We start from the raw sequence: 16,864 nt of genomic DNA on the forward strand, positions 1-16,864 counted from the left end.
AAAACTAAACAATTTGGATAAATTTTTTGAACGTGTAGAAAAATGTGTTTTTCTTGGATATTATTCTGAACAAAAAGGTTACAAAGTTTTAAGTCTTGATTCAATCTTGTTTTTGTTTTTAGGGATGTGAAATTTTATGAATCAGTATTTCCATTCAAGCTTAAGTCTTCAGTTGGCGATAAATCTAGTTTTTTCAGTTGACCCAAGTGACCCATTTTCCTATGATGAGCCTTTATGTCACACCCCCGAACCAGAACGGCGGAAACGTCCGGAGACGGGTGACGTCATTGTGCAGTATCATAACAACTGAATATAAATGAAACATAGCAAATCGAAACATCATACATTAAGATAACAAACTTACATTGTTTTAGATCATGTTTTTGTTCTCAAATTACACAAAAGAGACATTAGTAAGTAAATTTCAAACTACAGCAAAATAATTCTGAGTCAGCGGTCCATAAACCTGCTTACTGATTTCCTGAGAATACAAATCGTTTGAAAAGCGTCAACATAAAATATGTTGGTGAGTTCATAAGCATTTTTGTATAAAAATTTGTGATAGTTTAGAAACCCTGAAAATCCAATATTTTCTAGTCAAATGGTTGTAAGTCTTGTTTCCAATCAAGTATAGTTGCATGTGTGTCTTAGTTTATCGTTTTCGAAATCGTATAAAATCGTTTTCTCCAGAAAATCCTATATTTTCTGATGTAAAAAGTGGTAGTCTTAAAACTCTAAAACTTGTGTGGTAAAATTTCGTTTGAGGTAACCAAAACATAGTTGATTATAAACCAACGGTGAAACCCGCGTAAATATATTTTGTTATATTCTAAGTGAGTCGTTATAACCATACTAATATGACAGAGTGCCTGTCTAGACGTTCTTCAAGCGCCGGATTCGTTTAAGACATTTGTTACCCTAGACTGGTCGGTCTAGCTGTAGCGAACAACGAAGGTGCGGGGTGTCAACCCCGTATAGATCTATACACAAATTCCCACTCTCCTTCCAGGAGACTCTGGTTATAACTCTTACAGGACTTTAAACGTACACTAATATATATATGTACAGTGACGATGTGTCTGACTATAATCCTAACCAATATTTATGCAAATAGGTGAAATTCGTTATTTATTTAATAAATAATAATAATTGAACTCGTTGACTAGATATTTCGTTTTCGTTTATTGAAAATAATCCACTTTGAATCATATTTATCAAAAATGACACAATATTATCGATGTTAGCAAAAATGGCCCTTCTTTTTATAAATTATTACATAAGACCCATATTTGTCGAAAGGTGTCATTAGTGATCCAAAGCTACGAGAATTGTTGAAATTGGCCCATTTCTTCCAAATTGCTCATTTTAGACTTATATTTAAGAAAATGTTCAAAAAGGCCCTTGCAAAAATTTCATTTTTGGTCCTTTATAAATCGAAGTGTTCAATAATTACTCAAATTTATTCCATGTTCCAAAAATGATCCTTATATATATATATATATATATATATATATATATATATATATATATATATATATATATATATATATATATATATATATATATATATATATATATATTGCCGAAAATGGTCCAAAATAACATAAACTTTTATAGTTTTACATCTTTCATAATTTTATGTCAACAACTTTGTCTAAGTAATTTTTTTTGGAGTAAATCCTTATAGTTCTTGACATAACAATTTGTGACTTATTTTCCATAACATACTAGTTTTTGTTTCTACACATAAATTTGTAAAACATGATTCAAACTCTCGAGACTTGTTCAAAATCTTGAGTTTTTGAACTACTTCATGTAAAGTTTTATACTCTTAAAGACATATAACATAGCATACATGCATAACAAGCAATTATATCAAGATTTGAACAAGACTATGACTTGTATTCTCCCCCAAAACTAAGAAAACTCAAAAATAGGGGTATGAAGCTCACCTTGGGTAGAAGGTAGTGTAGTTGAAGAGATGAGGTGAATATTGGAGCCTAGAACACTTGAAGTGTTGGATGAACGTCTTGAGGATTTTGCTAGTCTAATGTTGTTAACACATAAACTTATGTGTGAGTAAAAGAATCATAATAACTAAATGTATGAAACATTTACTAGACATGAATTAACTTACAGAAACTTAGAAGAGATTGTGAAGAAATGGCTTCTGTAATTTGGTTGAATGCTTGAGAGATTTTACAGAGGTTTACAGTGAATGAAAATGAGTTTGTGAATTGAGAATAGGGGTTTACGCTCTATCATATGGGGATAAGAATTGGATGGGATGTTTGCTTTGATTACTGATGGGTAATGTCTATTACTAAGGGTTAATGCATAAATTACTGGTATTTGCATTGGGAATTAGCCAATTACAGCTAACAATTACCGTAAACACATTTGAATTGGAAGGGGTTTACGGCCTAAATGGGCCTTAAACTAAGGTTCACGGTCAAATAGAGGTCCACCAAAGGTGGTTTACGGTCTAGATGGTGATCTACTAAGTAGTTTATGGCCTAAAGGTGTCCTAGAATGGAGTTCACGGTCAAGATGCTCCCCTATGGTGTTCACGGCCAAAGTGCTTCCTAGGGAAGTGTTCATGGTCTTAGTGGATTGGAAACTCTAACATGTTAGTTTTATTGTTTATGTGTTTAATACTTTGACGTAACTTATATTTCCTATTTGTTTGCATTTCATATTGAGGCTTGGGGTAATATAATTCCCAAAATTTTCATTACACATATCATAATAGTAATATAGTTATAACTATTACATATACAAGACTCCTTTGGCTCGGTTTTTGGGTCTGAGAATTTCTAGTTGTGACACTTTAATAGCTAGTTCTCTTCTAGAAAACATTAGTGTAGGTGATTTAGGAGTAACCCCTCAATCTGATGGTGCTGGAGCAGTTCACAATCTGGATGAGACCCCCTCTAGTGAGGTCAGCAACCAGAGTGACGAGGCACATGTGCCTCAGACTGATGTGGATGCTTCTGCCTCACCTACTATGGATGAGGATACTAATTTAGAACCAAATAATCCTTCTGATGCTCATATGTTAGGAGTCACTCGATCTGGTAGGAATGTATGTTTACCAGCTAGATTTAATGACTTTGTAGTTGAAAGTTCTCATAAATATGGTTTAGAGAGGTCTTTAAATTATTCTTTTTTAACTAATGAGAGTAGACGCTTTGTGTCTAACCTTAATAAAACTTCTGAACCTAAAACTTATTCTGAGGCTTCATCTGATCCTAATTGTATCAAAACAATGAATGATGAAATGGAAGCCTTATACAGAAATCATACATGGGATATAGTTGATCTTCCTAAAGATAGAAAGCCTATTGGTTCTCGATGGATTTATAAGATTAAATATAAATCAAATGGTGAGGTTGAGAGATATAAGGCTAAACTTGTTGCAAAAGGGTATCATCAAAGAGAATGTATAGATTATGAGGAGACTTTTTCTCCTGTTGCTAAAATTGTTACAATCAGAATTGTCATATGTATTGCTGTAAATAATTCTTGGCCTCTATACCAACTTGATGTTAATAATGCATTTTTGTATGGTGATTTAATTGAGGATGTTTATATGACTTTACCTGAAGGGTATTACACTAAAATGATGCAAGAGTGTGTAAACTTCTAAAGTCGTTATATGGACTAAAACAGGCTCCAAGAAAGTGGAATGAAAAATTATGTTCCTCTTTGTCTAGTTTTGGTTTTATTCAAAGTGTTAGTTATTATTCGTTATTTGTCAGATCCAAAAATAAAACTACTGTTATTTTATTAGTTTATGTAGATGATATAATCTTGACTGGTAATTGTAGTATATAAATTGAAAATGTCAAATTATTTCTTAGTCACAATTTAGAATAAAAGATTTAGGTTTGTTAAAATATTTTTTAGGAATTGAAGTTTTACCTGCAAATAATGGTGTTTGTTTAAATTAGAGAAAGTATTGTTTGGAACTTTTACATGAGTTTGGAATGTTGGAATGTAAACCTGTTAAAACACCTTTGGAGGTTAATTTTGTGTTTAGTCGAGATTGTGATGATAATTCTGAATATATTGTTAATATTACTGAATTCCAGAAACTTATAGGAAAATTGATTTATCTTACTGTAACTAGACCTGATATAAGCTATGTTGTTCAAGTTTTAAGTCAATTTATGTATAAGCCTCGAAAGTCTCATCTAAATGGTGCTTTTAGATTGTTAAGGTACTTAAAAGATTGTCATGGGAAAGGTATTTTGTTCTCTAATTCAAATTCTTTTGATATTGTTGGTTATGTGGATGCTGATTGGGCTAAGTGCCTGTCAACTAGAAGGTCTGTATCAGGTTATTTGGTGTATTTAGGTGATTCTCTTGTTTCTTGGAAAAGTAAGAAACAAAGCACAGTATCCAGATCTTCAACCGAGTCAGAATATCGTGCCTTGGGTTTTGTTACATGTGAGGTGTTGTGGATTTAAAAAACTATGAATGATCTTGGTTATAATGGTTTAACTCCTGTTAAATTGTTTTGTGATAATGAGTCTGTGATAAAATTAGCATTAAATCCAGTTTTTCATGAGAAAACCAAACATTTTGAAATAGATGTTCATTTCATTAGAGAAAATATTGAAAATGGAATTTAAAAAAATGTTAAAATTGATTAATCTAATCAAAATGCAGATATTCTGATTAAGTCTTTAACTTCTTTACAACATAATTTTTTATCAAAAAGGATTGGTGTAGCACCTGGTTCCTGGTATGTATTTTATTTAAGTATTTGTGCATTTTTGGCCTTGGACTCGGCGAGTTGAAGGACCAACTTGCCGAGTAGAAGCGGGATGAGACGCGGGATTTAAGTGATGGACTCGTCGAGTCGGGTACCGAACTCGACGAGTAGGCTTTGACTGGACAAAACCCTAATATGAGGGTTTGCACCCTATTTAAACAACCTTATACAGCCTCCATCGCCCCTTTATGCTCCCAGAAAGCCTCCATAGCAAACCCTGAGTGTTTTGGTGCAAGATCTAAGGCTTTTGAGTGATTTTTGTGGATTTTGACCTCAAGGAAGAAGGAAGAGCATAGAAGGATTAAGAGGAGACTGAAGGATTCGAGTTTGGTTCATCATTTGCAGTCTTTGAAAGGTATAAAGTCTGAACCTTGCTTGCTTGTTTGTTAGATCCCTTTTGGGAAGGATTTAGGGCTTTTAAGCCACATGAGGTAGCTAACCATGATTGCAAACATGGTTGGGAGTCAAGACTTCGGATCTAAGTCTTGGGGAGAGTCACAAGACAGATTTGGGCTGCTTTTGCACCCAAGGAAGGCCCCATGCAACAAAAGAACCATTTTAGAGCCTTTTTGGCTCAAAAGTCCCATGCATGCACGTAAAGTTCATAACTTTACGTGCTAGATCGAGCTTAGGGGCTTGGATCTATCATTTGGACAAGCGTTGTACATCAGAAATCGAGGATTTAGAGTGTGGACGTCACCGACTCGGCGAGTCCGTTCTTGGGACTCGACGAGTCCAAGACTTTGAGCTCCATATCTGTTGAAGGTCAAAGGACTCAGTTGGGTGTTAGAAGGGTCGTAGCAGGACAGAAAGAGCGACCCAACGCATTGGACTTAGTTTTAGACCTGGAGTTCATGGGACTCGACGAGTGCTAGAACAGACTCAGCAAGTCCAAGGCAATCTTCTTATATTTGAAGATGAACTCGACGAGTTGTTCACACAACTCGGCGAGTCAAGGTCAGGACGTGTTCATCAGTTGAAGGCAAACTCGTGAAGTGTTCATCCGACTCGGCGAGTCGGATGAAGGTCCATTCGATGTTCATAACGAAGAGGAACTCGTCGAGTCGTCGCTAAACTCGACGAGTAGAGTCGTGGATAAGGACGAGTAAAGGGAAGGGACTCGACGAGTTGACGGCCTAACTCGGCGAGTCCGGTCAATTGGAAGTTGACTTTTGACTTGGACTTGGTTGGGGGTAAAATGGTCATTTTACCCTAAGAGTAGATATCAGATTCTGACTGAGTGTTTTTTGGGGATTGTAGCCGGAGGATTTCCGGAGCAGTAGCAGACAGAAGTTCCCGCACAGATTATCAGCAGCTACTCGTACAAGGTGAGTTACCTTCCAGTAGCGGTGGGTCTACGGCCACAATGTCGGCCCACTAGTAGGAGTTGTATGTTAGATGATTGTCTTTGTGATATCATCTAGGTTTGCTACTACCTGATATGTTATATGCTGGCATGATATGTTATATGTGATAGTAGTAGAGTTCGGTTGTTAGGACCGAAGGGTAGGTCAGGCACCCCAGATATGTCTGACAGTATGTGATGATATGTTTGTATGCTGGCAAGATGTGTTATATGTGATATTGGTAGTAGGAAGGGGAATAGTCCCCAAGTTCGGTTGTTAGGACCGATAGGTAGTTCGTACACCCTAGATATGTCTGATAGTATGTTTATGTTATGATATACGTGATAGTAGCAGTAGGGGGTGAAATAGTCCCCGAGGGTCGGTTGTCAGGACCGACGGGTAGGTCAGCACCCTAGAATGGCTCGACATGGGTAGGTCAGCACCCCAGAATGGCTTGACATGGGTAGGCCAGCACCCCATAATGGCTTGACACGGGTAGGACGGCACCCCAAAATGGTCGTACAGGGTAGGTCGGGCACCCCAGAATTGTCCGACAGTATGTATGCTTTGTGATTGTATGATATGTGGTATGATGGGGGGACTCACTAAGCTTTGTGCTTACAGTTGTAGTTTTGGTTTCAGGTACCTCTTCGTCTAAGGGGAAGGAGCCGGCAGTGTAGCAGCGCATCACACACACCCACACACATGATTTCGGTATAGAGTTTTCTGGGATTGTACTCTGACATGTTGTTATTTATGACTTGGGCTTTCAAACATGATACATTGTTTTATGGGTTGATGTGTTGGCACATTATTTTCTTATGAATGTTTTTATGAGTCAGTTAATTAAAAGAAATTTTTAGGCTTGAAAACTGGGATGTTACAAGTTGGTATCAGAGCCCTGGTTTGAGGGATTCGGACACACCCTCGAGAGTGTCTGGACTCAAACCAAGGGATTTAAAAGATTTTACAAAGAAAATGGTTTTCTAAAATCTGAGTCAAAGGGTTTTGAGAAAGAACAAGGTGTGTGATGCGTGCGACCAGCCAAGCTCAAGTAAGTTTTCCCCAAGATACCCATACTTGCTATGTTATGTTATATGGTTTTGATTCAGAAAACTACATGCTAGAATAGGACTAAGGATCTAGGAAGATGTCTTGTGTGCCTGATATATGATTCTGAGAATTGCATGCTAGTTAGGGCTAAGGGTCTAGGGAGGATGGCTTATATGCTTGTTGTATGAGCTGTATGCTAGGACTGTTTAGTCAGTAGTAGGATGGCCTGCGTAGGTTATGCCTGATTTGATTACTCAATGCACGAATGATGCTTGCTTTGTGCTATGGGGGTTCTGATCATCTTCAACTAGCTGAGGAATGGATATGTAACAATATCTGCAAGTTAGCTAGGGGGAAGTGGTGGGGACTCCTAGTGCAGCTGATGGTGGAGGGTAGATCGGAGAATGCCCTAGGGAAGCCTAGGATGAGGTCAGTGGAAAGGGTATCGGTAAAAGGGACTTGGTGAAATCGAAGCAATCCTTGAGGAAAGAACGGGTAGATGTGGAAGGTAGTATGGGCCCGTGCTACTGAAAGCAGAGGACCCGTACTCGAATCAAGGAGGGCCTAGATGGAACCTGGAAACCTTGGAGAGTGTGTTAGACCTCTCGAGAGTATGTATGATCCTGAAATTTATGCGTGTAATTTTTCAGCATGGTGACCACGCGACATGGAGCAGGAGGTTCCGGATCAGGATCAGGATCAAGATCGGGCTCGGGAGCAGGATCCGAGCAGGTTGATGACGGGCTGCACGAGTTCATCGCGTCTGGGATCACGAGAGGCATTCTTGAGTCGACCCCTATCATTTTCGGGTCAATCAAGGAAGGGATTGTTGAGCTGATGGAGGATCGCCTCCGAGCATTCAGGAGTGATATGGCGTCTAGCCAGGCGGGTACGCGCACACTGTCCTTCAAGGACTTCCAAGGGAGCGGTGCGCCGGATTTCCATGGGGCGAAGGACCCCATTGCTGCCAGGCGATGGATTGCAAACATTGAGTCTGCACAGTTGACTAGCTTCTGCCCCGAGGGGTCGAAGGTGAGATACGCAGCAGGATGCTTGAGAGACAGGGCCAGAGACTGGTGGGAGTCTGTTGGTGACTCCTTGGGAGCCTCGGCTGTTGAGGCTATGACCTGGTCAGACTTTGTGACCAGATTCAGGGAGGAGTTTGCGCCATCCATTGAGCTTCAACAGCTGGCCAGGGAGTTTTTATGTCACAACTAGGAATTTTGATGCCTTGTAACTACAACACTTATATCACTTATGAATCAACAATCTGAAAGCATGTATGATGCTTATTCAATAACAACAAAACTTCATCAAATACTTCATTCAAGCACTACAAATAGTCAACAAAGAATTGGAAACCTTTGAAATCCCGGTTTAAGTCCATTTTGGACTAGGATTTCCTTATTGGACCTAATGGACCAATAAGCTCCCAATTTAACTATCTTGAACATAGAACTCTCAAATGGGCCCTAATTGGACCCATATACATGAAACTTAATATTGTGGGCCTTATAAGCCTAAAATAAACTAGGTTAACTTTAATCGGCCTTATTGGGTCACAACCAATTTAATTTAGCCCTAATAGGTCATAAAAATCATTCTTTGATTTATGTTGGACCAAAAATCATCTAATTAAGTCATGATATGGGCTTAAGCATACATGGCCCAGTTATTTTTCCTTCCCCTCTCCATTCTCGGCCCAAACCACAAAGGAAAGGAAGGAGTTGACTTTAGGATAGCCACCTCACCATTATCTCTTGGATTTCCATGCATTCATCTCATATTTCCATGCAACTATCCCATCAAAGATCTCTCTCTTCCTCTCTCTTCTTCTCTCAGCCGAACACAACACAAACACTCACACAATTCACTTAAACTCTCTCAAGGAAACTCTCTCCACTCTCCACCAAATTTTCGAGATTTAGGAAGCTTTCAAGGAGATTATTCCACAAATACATCATCTAAGGTAAGATATTACTTGGATCCATGATCTATCTACTTCATTTCATCAAAAATATCTTCTAAATCTATTCAAACTTGTGATCTTGCATCTTAGAAGCCTCTAAATTCGAGATCTTCCAAGAAGACTTGCTAGGATCGAAACTTTCTTCATTTCTCTCTTCAAAACCGAAACCACAACTCAAGGTGAGCTTCATACCCCTCTCTTTTCGGTTTTTGTATGTTTTATGGGGGAGAATACAAGAAAATGTGTAGATCTATGTGTATGTGTATGCTATGTGTGATTTTATGCATGTATGTATGATTTTATGTGTTTTTGTGATGAACATGCAACCAAAAAGGGGTGATATGCCGAGATCTATGACATGAGAAAGCAAACAAACATGATCTAAGTTATTTCACATCAAACAAGTCAAGAATAACAACTTATAAGATTGTGTTAAACATACTTCAACATAAAACCCATTTTTGGGCTTAAATTGTCAAAAATACAAAACTTGGGTTAAAAATTTGCCAAGTCACGGTTTCTTAAGGGCCAAAAGAGTAACAGTTTCAATAATTGTTTTTCTAAATTTTAAAATTTTCAAAGGACTTGAAATGTAAATTTTTAGCTTAATGGGCTAATTTTGGGCTTTTTGGCCCAATAAGCCCAAAATTGCGAAAAATGACAATTAAAGGGGCTGAAATGAAATTTTCTTCAAAACAGGGGATAGAAAGTGTAACAAAACTGTTTCAAGGGTCAAAAATGCTTTCATTTCCAAAAAGGATCAAAAATGTAAAGTTTTTGGATTTTGGGCCAAAACTGTAAAAATTGCGAAAAGTTGGGTTTCAATCGAGAAATACTATTATGAAAGGGCTGAAACTGTTAACAAAATAAGTTTTGAGTTAAAACTATCATTTTAACAAATCTATGATGCAAAAGTGTCAAGAAAATGTTTTAAGGGCTAAAAATGTCTTTTCTTTTATATGAAGGACTAAACTTGTTATTTTTATAAAAAGAAAGGTGTGAAAAGGGTCAAACCTCTACTTTTAAACAAATTATTTCACTGAGTCAAAATACAAAAACCACGGCTATCGAAAAATCAAAAGACGAATACACGTTTAACTCCAAATATCGTTACAAACGAATCGATCGGTCTCGACTCGATACCATTACAACAACCGTTAAATCAAACCCTTCAATAGATACGCGATACCTACGACGAATAAACTTACAAACTTTGGGCTTGAGAGTCTCAAATCATGCTTGTTGGACCTTGCAAGTCCATCAACCTGATCTTTGGGCCCAAAGGGATAACGCTTATATGTTATTGGGCCTCATATGGCTCAATTCCATATAAAAGGACTTTCAATGGCTTTTATGTGCTATTGGGCCCCAGTGGTCCATTAGTATTGCTAGTAAGGTCAGAGTAATCAAATGCGAGTTGGGCCAACGTGTCCTTCGCATCCCTGACAGCCTAAGGTACTTACGATAGTAGCAGGACTTCGTACTCCTCTTCTCTTCGTTCGCTAAGGCTCATGAGTAATAAAGTAGACGGAATTAGGACGTTATTCAACAGTAATCAAGGTGGTTTGGATTAAGTGAGTAACAACGGACGACACCCCTATGGGACGTTCGTAGTTGGCTGTTATAACTTGTCTTCACCGGACATCGTTACGACGACACACTTGGTTTATCCGACACCATCCGAGTATTCAAGGATGAGTAATCAAAAGCCATTCGTTGTGGTGGTATAACAATTTGTAATCACGTACATTTTTCGACATCGGAAAACATCGGGTTTTCCGGGGAAATCAATACTACTCGCTCGGGATTTCTATAACTATAATACAAAACATCCTTTATATATATATATATATATATATATATATATATATATATATATATATATATATATATATGTTTTGAAATCATTCATGCATCAACTTATGGATCTTCACACTTTGTTAAACTATTGTCTTTTCAGAAAATATCGGATTTTCTAGGTTTTACAAACTATACAGATCACTTTATTCACAACCTTGCTTATGAACTCACCAACATTTCATATGTTGACGTTTTTCCAAAATAACTTGTATTCTCAGGTAACAGATAAGCGGAAGGGTAATACCAAGTATGTTAGAATGTTTTGTTTTGAAAACTCTGAAACAATTTGTGTCATGAATGTGTAATATTTAATTCAATGTACTGGATGTAAACAATATCAGTTGTAATGTATTGATGCATGGTGATGTTTATGTTATGATTCATGTATATTCATTGTGATGGTATTCAATTTAAGTCACGCGAGCCCCCGGACGTTTCCGCCGTCTGGTTTCGGGGGTGTGACATTTTAGATATGAGACAGACTACGGAGACTGTGACGGAGATCACCGCCAAGTTCCGGGAGAGGGCGTTGCTGGTGCCCCAGTATGCAGGAGTTGAGGATATGAGGAGGACCCGCTACCATGACATGCTACGAGCTGACATTCGGGAGCATGTTAGTTTTTCAGCTTGCCCTACCCTGGATTCCATGGTTGCCAGGGCAAGGGAGAGGGAGATTGATCTGGAGCATATCCGGAAGAGGAAGGTAGAAGAGGGACAGACGACTGGGGCTTCGGGGAAGAAGCCCAAGGGATCATATGTGTAACACTCGTGTTTCTAGCCTAGGCATTAATATTAAGGTGATAGTCTAGGTTAACCTTTGTAACTCATTTTGAAGAAATGAAAAAGGAATTATGTGAATTCTATGTGTTTTATGTGTTTTATGCTTAATTACTATGAGTTAATTAAATAAGAATAAAAATGAGCGTCAAAAATTAAATTTTAGATAAAGCCGATATCTATTAAGAAACTTATAGTGGGCGTGACAAGGATTACAGATATATAAAGAATGCCGAAATCCGAGTTATAACGAAGAAGTTATGACATGTCGAAGTTTCACGATAAACCGGCACGGTGCCGAATGTCGTAAAAAGTGAGTTTTTGATAAACTACTTTTTAGCCTCAGTGATCTAAACGAAACTCGTAGTGTTCGTTAAACCGAGAGTATCTATAAAAAGAACACCCAAATCTGACTTCGTATGATGAAGTTATGATTTTTCGAAGTTTCAGCTTAGCATTAGACAGCTAAAAACTCGAATTTTAGATCGAGTGATTTTTAGCCGACACGACCTAAACGAGAATCGAAGGTCTCGTAAATAGTAGCACAACGGTAAAAAGTCTGACGAAAACGGACGTCGGATGAAGAAGTTATGAATTTTTAACGGATTTCCTGTCCCGGTCTGTTAAAAATAATAATATAAAAATTAAAGTCAAAATTAGCCAACGAAGTCTAAACGGAAGTTGTAGAGCGTAATTTTACCTACGCGTGCATATAAAGAACGTCAAAAACGGAGCTCGTATGCGAAAGTTATGGATTTTAGAAGTTTTTGCACAAAAACCGAGAAAATTCGCATAGTCACGAGTTGCCACGTCACCCTCGCCTCGCATGTGACACGTGTCCGAAATCTGTGACTCATGCAAAGCCACGTGGCGAAGCTGCTGAGTCATCCGAGCACATGGCCTTATCCGAATCGGTCCAGTAGCCATGCGACACGTACCCTCTTAGCACGAGACCGAACCCTCGCTGACTGCCACGGTGCCTAGGCTTCGGACCAGTAGACCTCGGTCCAATAGGAGACTGCCAGCGAGCCTTCGCAGGTGCGACCCACGTGCAGCCCTCGTGCGAGCCTCCTCTGCGAGCCGTCGGATCCGCGGAGCGTGGCCACTTCTCAGCCATTGGATCAGGAGGCTCGGCCTTATAAATACAAGGGTGCGAGGCCTCCCGGGGGTATTTTGAAAACTTGTCATTTTTAGCCCCTTTCTCCATATTTCTTTCATATTATCATCCCCCGAAGCCCCGGTATCAATTATAAGCCTCGGAATACGCCACGAAGTGCCCGTGAAGCCCGGAAAATTTATCTTTTCGGTTTCGAAGCCCGACTTTTGCAGAGCCCGGTTTCTCAATAAAACTCCCGGTTTTATTAGAAACGAACGTTTTAGGAAACAAATTGCTGCCCGATTATCATCAAATCAAGTGAGTGTGTAGTTACTTTCAATTTACACATAGATATGAAGTATTTATCTTAAAATACGTGTTATGTGTAAATATGTTAATTGTTTATTTGAGGTGACTATTGAATTGATGTTTTATACAAGTTTTAAACTGTATATGTATTTTATCTACAAATATGTTGGGTAAAACATGGGTAGACAAAATAGTCGGTGGGTGTTAAAAATGATGAGAGGCCTCGGTGTCGGTGTTGTTGTTGGTGTTATCGTTGTAGTCGTCTAGCGGAGTATAGATGACGATCACGGACCTTTCTAGACAGTCCAGTGGTACACTAGCAAGTTCGCAACTTGTAGGTGTTGATGAACTAAATGTTCATTGGTGTACTCCAATCCCCCTCATGGTTGCCTTTAGGACATGTATGGCTGAGGAGTCCCCTTAGTAGTAGTGTCCAACCCGATGATATTCCTTAGGCTAAGTCCCTTGTGTTAGGTGTTTAGGGACGTAAAGTGAGGACAACGGGAATGGGTAATCAGGGTTATTGTTGATTGGTGAACTTAATATGTTATTATTATTGTGGGTTGAAAACCCTATATGCTCACCAGGCTCCCAAGCCTGACCCACTCAGCTTTTTATGATTACAGGTAGTGGACCCCGAGCATAGTCGGAGGACGATGAGAGATTTTTGATTATAGGCCAGTAGTTGTAAATAAATGTTGAAAGGCTTATAATGTCTTGTTTATGCTTTTGATCTGTATCGGAACATGACATCCCGAGTTTTGATATATATATGGGAAATATATACCTTTTTAAAGAAGGGTTTTGGTAAACTTTTATCATATGTTGTTTGGGGACCAAATCCGCAACATCTTTTGAAAAGATTTCTCTGATTTTATTTTAAAAAGCATAAATTAAATCGGTCTTTTCTGGCCGAGAAATTAGTGAATGTCACAGTTGGTATCAGAGCATTAGTTTAAGCGAACTAAGAAATATCCTACGATTTCTAGACTTAAACTTAGAATGCTAAGTGATGATTGTGAGGTGAGTGTCTACCATATTTTAGACATGAGCACTAGTTTATTTTAGGAAAGGTGCCTAAAATGCCTTTATGTGTTAAATGCTATATGTTTCCATATATGCCATTATTTGTTCGGATCTATGGTCTGTTGCCGACCGGATCTGGAAACCTTATGTGTGTAGGATTCTAAGCGTATGACTACGAGATTAGAACTAACATGTAAACGTTTCGGAGTGATAAGGGAATTGACATGTCTAACAAGGATAAAGACCTAAATTCGCCTTATTCGGTATATAGATTGTAATGGCAAGAACTCGAAGTGGAGCGGGGAATGCAAACCAACAACCTCAACCCCAAGTGGTGGAACAGGTGCATATAGTAGGAGCTGCACCAGAACCCATCACTATGGCTGGAGTACGAACTATGATTCAGACCATGTTGGCTGATCAGAGGGAGGAGTTGAGGCAAATGTTGCTGAACAACATGGATGAACCTTCAGTTCCTGTTGAACAACGTGAACTAAATGACGATCGATCTGAAGAAGGGAACAATAGCAGATCGGTTGGTCATAGTGAACCGCTTGTGGTTGGGAGGAATAACAACGAGGGTAGAGTGGAGAGAAATGGGTGCAAGTATAAGGACTTTATGACTTGCAAGCCATCGACCTTCACTGGAAAAGAAGATCCTGTCGGAGTTATGGACTGGATCTCGGAAATGGAGTTGGCTTTCATGACTTGTGATTGCCAAGGCAAGTTACAAACTACCTTTGCAGTACGTCAGTTCAGGGGTAGTGCTGCTCGTTGGTGGAACACATTGGGGAAAACCCTAAGCCCTAATGAGCCATTGCAAATGACTTGGGCAGAGTTCTTGGTGCACTTTAAGCGCAAGTTCTGCTCGGCCCAAAACGTACTTGAGTTAGAAAACCAATTTCTAACGTTGAAGAAGGAGAGTATGACCGTTGACGAGTATACGAATAACTTCACAGACAAAATGGAGTTTGCTTTGCGTATTGTCCCAGATGAGCTGGCGAAAATTGACAGGTACGCAAAGGGACTTCCATGGGAGTATGCGGTGCCAGTACGTCAGGCACTTACTTTGGAGGCAACTATCTGGGCTGCCAAGTCTGTTGAAGATATGATCAAGGGGAGAGCCGCCAGCAAGGTTGAAGTTGGCGAAAAGAGAAAGTTTGAAGGAACGTCAGGTTCTAATAAAAAGAACAAATTCTCGAAGTCTGGTTCGAGAAAATTCGGAGGAGGAGCCGAAGCCAAATGGTGTGACAGGTGCAAGAAAAAACATGTTGGGAAGTGCAGCGTGGAAATCACTTGTTACAAGTGTGGAAAGCCAGGGCATTATGCCAATAATTGCACCTTCAGTAATAACGTCTGTCATGGGTGCCATGAAGAAGGGCATATTTTGAGGGATTGCTCGAAGAAGAAGGACGCAGCGAAACCCAATCTGCCACCAAAGCCAAAGGCGAGAGCCTTTCAGATGACACTCGAAGCTGCGAAAGAAGAAGTCGATGTCGCTTCAGGTACCTTTCTCGTAAACGAATCGCCTGCCCAAATTTTGTTTGATTCTGGAGCAAATTACTCCTTTATATCGCATGAATTTGGTAGAAAACTAGCTTTGCCTGTTGATAGACTAGTTAATGCTTTATTAGTCGAAATTGCTAGTGGCAAGTTTGTACCTGTTAGCCATCGTATGAAAAACATCATCATTGACTTGGATGGGAATAAGTTCCACGAGGAATTATTGCCTATCGAGTTAAATGGATTTGACGTAGTTTTAGGAATGGATTGGCTTAGTGCCAATGATGCCGAAATAATGTGTAGGAAGAAGATAGTTAAAGTAAACCCGCCAGGGAAAGAGTCGTTTATGGTGTATGGAGACAAACGCAGAGTAAATTCTGGAATCATTTCCTTAATGAAAGCCAGAAAGTGTTTGGCCAAGGGGTGTACATCATATCTAGCATTCGTGATCGATGCTCAGAAGGAAAAGAAGGAGGTGCAGAATATTCCAGTGGTGTGTGATTATCCGGAAGTCTTTCCCGAAGATCTTCCCGGATTGCCCCCTGATCGACAAGTAGAATTCCGTATCGACGTGTTACCAGGAACGACGCCAATAGCCAAAGCACCTTATCGATTAGCGCCAACCGAAATGAAAGAACTTATGACACAACTTCAGGAGTTATTGGACAAAAGTTTCATTTGACCTAGTTCATCACCCTGGGGAGCCCCTGTATTATTTGTAAAGAAGAAAGACGGGAGCATGAGAATGTGCATCGATTACAGAGAGCTGAATAAAGCGACGATAAAGAACAAGTACCCGTTGCCGAGGATCGATGACTTGTTCGATCAGTTGCAAGGATCGAGCTATTTTTCGAAGATCGATCTTAGGTTGGGGTACCATCAACTAAAGGTGAGGGAGCAGGATATCGAGAAGACCGCGTTCAGAACAAGATATGGACACTATGAATTTTTGGTTATGTCGTTCGGATTAACCAATGCCCCAACAGCTTTCATGGATTTGATGAACAGGGTTTGTAAACCATACCTTGATAAATCCGTGATAGTATTCATAGACGATATCTTGATCTATTCGAAAAGCAAGCAGGAGCATGAGAAGCATCTGCGTGAAGTGCTAGAAGTTCTGAAAAAGGAGAAGCTGTACGCAA

Source organism: Lactuca virosa, chromosome 4 (assembly GCF_052849685.1).
Source record: "Lactuca virosa cultivar CGN04683 chromosome 4, Lactuca_virosa_CGN04683_v6, whole genome shotgun sequence".
NCBI classification, from domain to species: domain Eukaryota; kingdom Viridiplantae; phylum Streptophyta; class Magnoliopsida; order Asterales; family Asteraceae; genus Lactuca; species Lactuca virosa.